At 32.7% G+C, this 6,480-nt stretch overlaps 1 protein-coding gene across 1 annotated transcript in view; it reads right to left on the bottom strand.

Annotated features, from left to right (window-relative positions):
- HELRODRAFT_107062 (hypothetical protein) overlaps positions 1 to 4,372 on the bottom strand; it is a 14,010-nt gene extending 9,638 nt beyond the window's left edge. The window contains exon 1 of the mRNA XM_009024598.1: positions 4,311 to 4,372. The gene's annotated coding sequence lies outside the window, so the exon portion shown is untranslated. The remainder of the gene's footprint in view (positions 1 to 4,310) is intronic.
- Between the last annotated feature and the right edge of the window lie 2,108 nt (positions 4,373 to 6,480).

Raw genomic sequence — 6,480 nt, 5'->3', positions numbered from 1 at the left:
TCACAGTAGACGAGCAGCTTGTAGCATTTCGAGGCAAATGTCCGATGAGGCAGTACATGAAATCAAAACCAGCAAAATATGGAATAAAAATATGGGTGGCCGCAGATGTGAAGACTTCATATTTGTACAACTTACAAGTCTACACTGGAAAGCTTCCAGGAAATGCACCAGAGAAAAATTTAGGACACCGCGTAGTATGTGACTTGGTGGAACCACTGTTTGGATCTGGAAGAGGTGTCACTACAGACAATTTTTTACATCCGTGAAGACTGCAGAATTTTTGCTGCAAAAAAGCATCACCATGACAGGAACATTGAGAACTAAAAAAACTGATATTCCTTCAGTTATAGAAAATGCAAGAGGACGAGACATACTTTCATCAAAATTTATATTTTCTAACGGGGTAGCAGTAGTCAGCTATGTCCCAAAGAAAAACAAAACAGTCCGTTTACTCTCAACTCAATTTCTAGATAATTCAGTATCCTCTGAAAGTCACAGGAAGCCCAACATGATACTGGAATACAATAATACCAAGGGTGGAGTGGACAATGCAGATAAATTGATTAGAGAATATTCTTGTGCTAGACGAACCTCAAGATGGCCTCTAAGACTTTGCATGAATATGCTCAATATTGGTGCCCTGAATGCCTTCATAATTTGGATGTCGAAAAACAATGACTGGAATAGACATATGAAGAATATTAGATATCAATTTTTGTTAGAATTAGGCAAAGAACTGACCAAACCCAACATTCTACGAAGGGCAACCAATCTAAATGGTCTCCACCTTCCAGTTGTCAAAGCAATTGAAGCTGCAGGAGTAGTTGTAGCACGCAACACTACAACCCAAAATATACCATCAGCATCAAGGCAGCAGCAGATCAAAAGGGGAAGATGTTCTTACTGTCCCAGAAACAAAGACAAAAGAGTTAACACAGTCTGTGTGTGGAGAATGTAAACGTTTTGTCTGTGAAACACACAGGAAGACAATCACCACTGTGACATGCGCCAAGGATTGCAGGGATAGCAACCAATGATTGATATATATAAATTTATAAATATATTATATACATACATAACATTTACCTATTTTTATTATAATAAATTTTTCATTATATTATTTTAAACGGATGAAAATTTTGAATAATCGATGAAAAGAAGAAAAATCAATTATGCTCAGAATACTTGTTTTACTAAAAAATATCTTAAAACACCCAATAATCATCAAATAACTGAGAAATATCAAAAAATAATTGGGGTCCCTTGAGGACCCCAGCTTGGTAAACAATGTTGATGACATTGGCTTGGTATGCTAAGGGTTAAGCGGCGAGAAAATTTCATCGATTGAGGGAAAAAGTGAATCTAAATATCAACATTGATTACGTAATAATCATTTAAAGTTATGAAAACTGATGTTTTTGAGATTCGTTTTGCACCTCTACAAATTTAACATTCAAAACAAAAATTTGATTTTTTGTAAACTTTATAATCCATTATTGCGCATTTTAAAAATAAAAACTTTTTTATTTTAGAAATTCAGCTTCATGCTATGCTATGTCATGGATTAATTAAACACCTATATGAAGTATCTTTGGACTTCGATCCGCCATTTAGAATTCGTTTGAGGTGTGCGCACATTTGTAGGTAATTCATTAACTTGACGTAACGTGAACGTAAAGAATGGATTCCAAACAAAAAAAAAGTTTGGTTTGGGAATATTTTTCAGTATTGGAAAATGGTACAAAAGTTAGGTGCAATACCTGTGCTATAACTTTATCACGCGGCGCAAAAGATGTAAATGACTGTGGTACATCATCTATGCGTAAACATCTTCGTACCAAGCATTTTGAAAAATTTCGAAATCTTCAGCAAAAGGAGAGTGAAAAAGTGACAACAACAAAGCCTTCAACTTTTACTGATGGACAAACTCAGCTTTGCCAAGAAGGAATAGTTGCAGGTTTTCAAAGGTCTGATAAGTGGAGTGCAGATAATCCACAGTCTAAGGCCATAACTACAGCGCTAATTAGAATGATTGCAATAGACATGCAACCTTTGAGTATAGTGGAAGACGAAGGTTTTAATCATTTTTGTTCAATTGCTATTCCGAAGTATGTTCTCCCATGTCGACGGTATATAACAGAAAAGATGTTACCAAAATTAAAAGTATTTCAATTTCAACAAAATTTTATAATTTATTTTTTAAAAATTATATCCTGTATATAAAATTTTTAAATTCTAATTTAAGCCAAATATTTTTTTTTAAATGATGTTATGTTATTTGTTATTAGAATGTACTTATCTGAACTTCAACTTGCAATTTCTAACAGGAGTCCATTACCGAAGAAATCAAACAACAGATGAATGATGCAGAGGATGTAGTTCTTTCGATGGACATCTGGACATCAAAGTCAACAGAATCCTACTTTGGGATAACTGCACATTGGTTAACCACATCATACGAAAGGAAAATGTTTGTCTTGAATGTTGCACCAATGCACTCAAGACATACAGCCATTAAAATTTTACAGATTTTTAATGTTGTTCTTGAGCAATGGTGTTTACCCATGCAGAAAATTTTTTTAGTTGTTCGTGATGGTGGCACCAACATGGTCAAGGCAATGAAAGATGGTGATGTACCTAGTATAACATGTTTAGCACATGGTATTCATCTAATTATGCAAGAAGGTCTGTTTGCTCAAAAGTCAATATCAGATATGATAACACATTCAAAAAAGCTTGTGGGCCATTTCAAACATTCGCCTTCAGCAAAGAGTAGATTAAAAGAATTACAAAAAGATCTCCAGTTACCTCAACATTGTATTATTCAAGAAGAGCCAACCAGATGGAATACGTGTCTTTCCATGCTGGAACGCCTGCGAGAACAAAAAAGAGCAATAATTGAATATGGCAGTGAGAATGATTTACCGGTGTCATTAACACCAACTGAATGGCAATTAATGGAAAAATGCATCACTGTCCTCTCACCATTTGCTGAAGCTACTAATGCGATAAGCGGTGAAAGTGTTTCAATTTCAATGGTCATTCCGATTATAAAATTGATAGAAACCAAACTACAAGAAAATACATGTGAGGCTGGAGTCCTAACATTAAAAGCAGTTTTATTGGATGAGATGCGAAAAAGATTTAATAATTTTGGTGAAAATAAATTATATGCACTGGCAACAATGTTAGACCCGCGATTTAAGGACAAATTTTTCCTGAAAGAAATTCATAAAGTCACTGCGACAGATAATCTTATTCAAGAATATATGCAACTTGAAACTGATGCTGTTGGGCCTACTGAAATTGAGCAACCAGCAAAAAAAATAAAATTAATGCCAGATGATGGAAGCTTGTGGTCATCCTATAATGTTATTGCTGGTCAATCACACAATTCACAAAATGAAAAAATGGATGGACCAAGGACAACAATTGAAAAATATTTGAAAGAAGCTTTAATTTCCCATGATAAAGATCCATTAATATTTTGGAACCACTGCCGCAATCAGTATCCTCTGTTATCAAAAATAGCCACCACCTTGCACTGTGTGCATAGAAAGAATATTCAAGGTCTCATCGGGGATTACAAAAGGTCGCCATCGGGGATTACAAAAGGTCGCCATCGGTTGTTAATGGATAATGTTGAAACGTTAACATTTTTGAAAGTAAATTTGCCTAGAATAAAACTATCTGATTGATTAGTGAATAATGTAATATTAAACTTCCACTTTATTGATTGTGAAAATTTTTATTTTAATAAATTATAATGAATAATGCTATTTGTTACTGTGTTTAATATAACTAATATTACAATTAACTTGATACAAATACGAATAAAAAATATTTCTTTGGTTCGTCAGAGAAACAGCTTATTTAGTTTTATGACCGCATACAACATGGATCCGGATTCGGATCCATCGTTGAGATCTGGATTCGGATCCAGATCCCAAAATCTTGGATCCGTCCCATTCCTAATAGATAGATTATATGAAAAACATTACTGAGGTTAGTTAGATTGAGAAAAAGAACAGGATAGCTGATATAAAAATTATATTATAATAAATAATATTAATATAAAATTTATTAATTTCTCATAATATAATATATATTAGTATGTTGGTAGACATCTCACGTCCTATTCAACAGTTTGTACGTGTGTGTGCGTGTGTGTGAGTTGTATTAGGAGCTCTCAACTCAACTCACCAGACTAACCACAAAGTTTAGTTCGGTTAGTTAGATAACCGTTTTTTAAATTATGCACGAATGTGAATGCCACCCGAACAAAATGTATCGTCACAATTTTTACTAACCTGCATTTATTTTTGAGATTCTCATTCAAAAACTCTTCGTATTGCAAAACTTTTTCATTCATGGCAAGGCATGATCCTAATATCGCGAGTTTAAGTTCAATTTTAGCTACAGAGAACAACACAGAACATTATATCTCATTATGGATGGTTAAATTATGAATTGTTCATGTGCAATACAGTAAACATCGACGTCTATATGCCATTTACGTTGTAATGAAGTTTTAATAAGATTTTTTACAATCACAAATTACATTTTTTTATATTTATTTGAAATTATATTGTACTTTTGGAATAAATATTTCGGGATGTCACGTAACCTTATATCAACGCATGACGCACATCACATAACTAGAATAATCGATCAATTCGATCAATCGGTCGGGCTATTTGACATGCTTGGATTGTTAGCTTACGAGATTGCATGGATTTTAACGAGCAAGCTATATGGAATATTTACTTGACTTATTATGCTTAAAACATTGTAGTAATTGTATTTAATTGTATTTAATAGAATTATGTACTATTAAATTATTTTTGTTAATTTGAATATAAAAATTGCTTTTGGTCCGGTGTAATCCGGTGGCTTACTGAAGGTTGCCGAAGGTTGGATTACCAGGATTGAACTATAGTCACCTTTTTTACACTATTCGATCATGTTAAAAATTTGTTTGCTTATGAAATAAACGGCCTAAATAAATCAAAGTTGTTATTTGAACAACTATCTTCATTATATTCAATGAATATTTTACATTCTGCTGGTGCTCATAGAAACTGGATGGTTGGTGAAATCATACGTTGGCCTACTGCAGTGGCTTACAGGGTTTCATAGAACTCTTATGATAGCGGTTTTTGTACATATAATGCTTTAAATAAATCAGTATATTCATATCAAAATTATTTTGTCAATATAAATATAGAAATTGCTTTTGTCTGGTGAAAAACAGTGGCTTACTGAAGCCATAGGTTGGCTTAATCGGATTTTTTTTCATGTATACAATTATATGAGATCAATCAATCAATCAACCAACCAATCAATCAACCAATCAATCAACCAACCATCTAACACACCAATCAATCAACCAACTAACTATTCATTCAATCAATTAATCAACCAACCAATCGACCAATCAGTGAACCAAATTGAATGAACCAAATAAACTAAAAAAAAACAAAATAAATAAATAAAATATTTGCAAGGCTTGTTTAAACTCGAACAAACACTAAAACGTACAGATCTACAAACAATTTCGAGATTTTAGTAAAGGAAGGAAAACACAATGGTTGCTTTTATTTGAATTCATTCAAAATTAAAGAGTGGCGGTTAATTAAACTTTTAAAAACGTCAATTTTTTTAAATTCGTATTTTAAATAAACAAATATATCAAAATATCGACGGATAAAAAATAATTATTATCCATTATTATTATTATTATTATACACACTCCTTAGTATCAATAGTTCTCGGTGAATGATTCACGTAAAAATAACATTTAGTAAGAACAGTTCACAGCATAATATAATCGCTAAATCAACATACCAAACAGTAATTATTTATATTTATACGTGCATATATCAAGAAATATCCAGAAATTATATAACCAAATAAAAAAAAAAGAAACCAGTAAACATTTAATAAATAAATAAATATAGACATTATTAGAATGGTTGTTCAAAAAGGTAAAATATAAGGCGACGACGAGAATAAAATGTAGTTTGTTTTGTTGGTGTGGTGCTGTGAAGCAAAAACAAACACATCACACAAAACTAATAAGTTGCCACAAGAATAAGTAGTCAGTCACCTACCAACAATTAAATTACTCTTAGGGCCCTAGCTTACTTATAATCAAACTCAACTCACCTACCTACAAATTTGTGTTTCTACGTTTTAGGAATTTTACATGTTTGTTTCAGGTATTTTATTTAACATATTTTAGTGTTTTTATTTTACTTGAAACTTTTTAACTAATGTTAAACCCTAGCTTACCTACAATTGCCTACAATTGTTCAACTCATGTGTGTGTGTGTTTGTGTGTGTGTGTGTGTGTGTGTGTGTGTGTGTGTGTGTGTGTGTGTGTGTGTGTGTGTGTGTGTGTGTGTGTGTAAATGTGCGGGCGTGTACTCTCCAGACACTTTTTCACTTACTACCGACGAACCTCCATTACACTGACCA

This window comes from Helobdella robusta (genome assembly GCF_000326865.2).
Source record: "Helobdella robusta unplaced genomic scaffold HELROscaffold_4, whole genome shotgun sequence".
NCBI lineage: Eukaryota > Metazoa > Annelida > Clitellata > Rhynchobdellida > Glossiphoniidae > Helobdella > Helobdella robusta.
The sequence above is the reverse complement of the archived record's forward strand: the minus strand, read 5'-3'. Positions and strand labels throughout refer to the sequence as shown.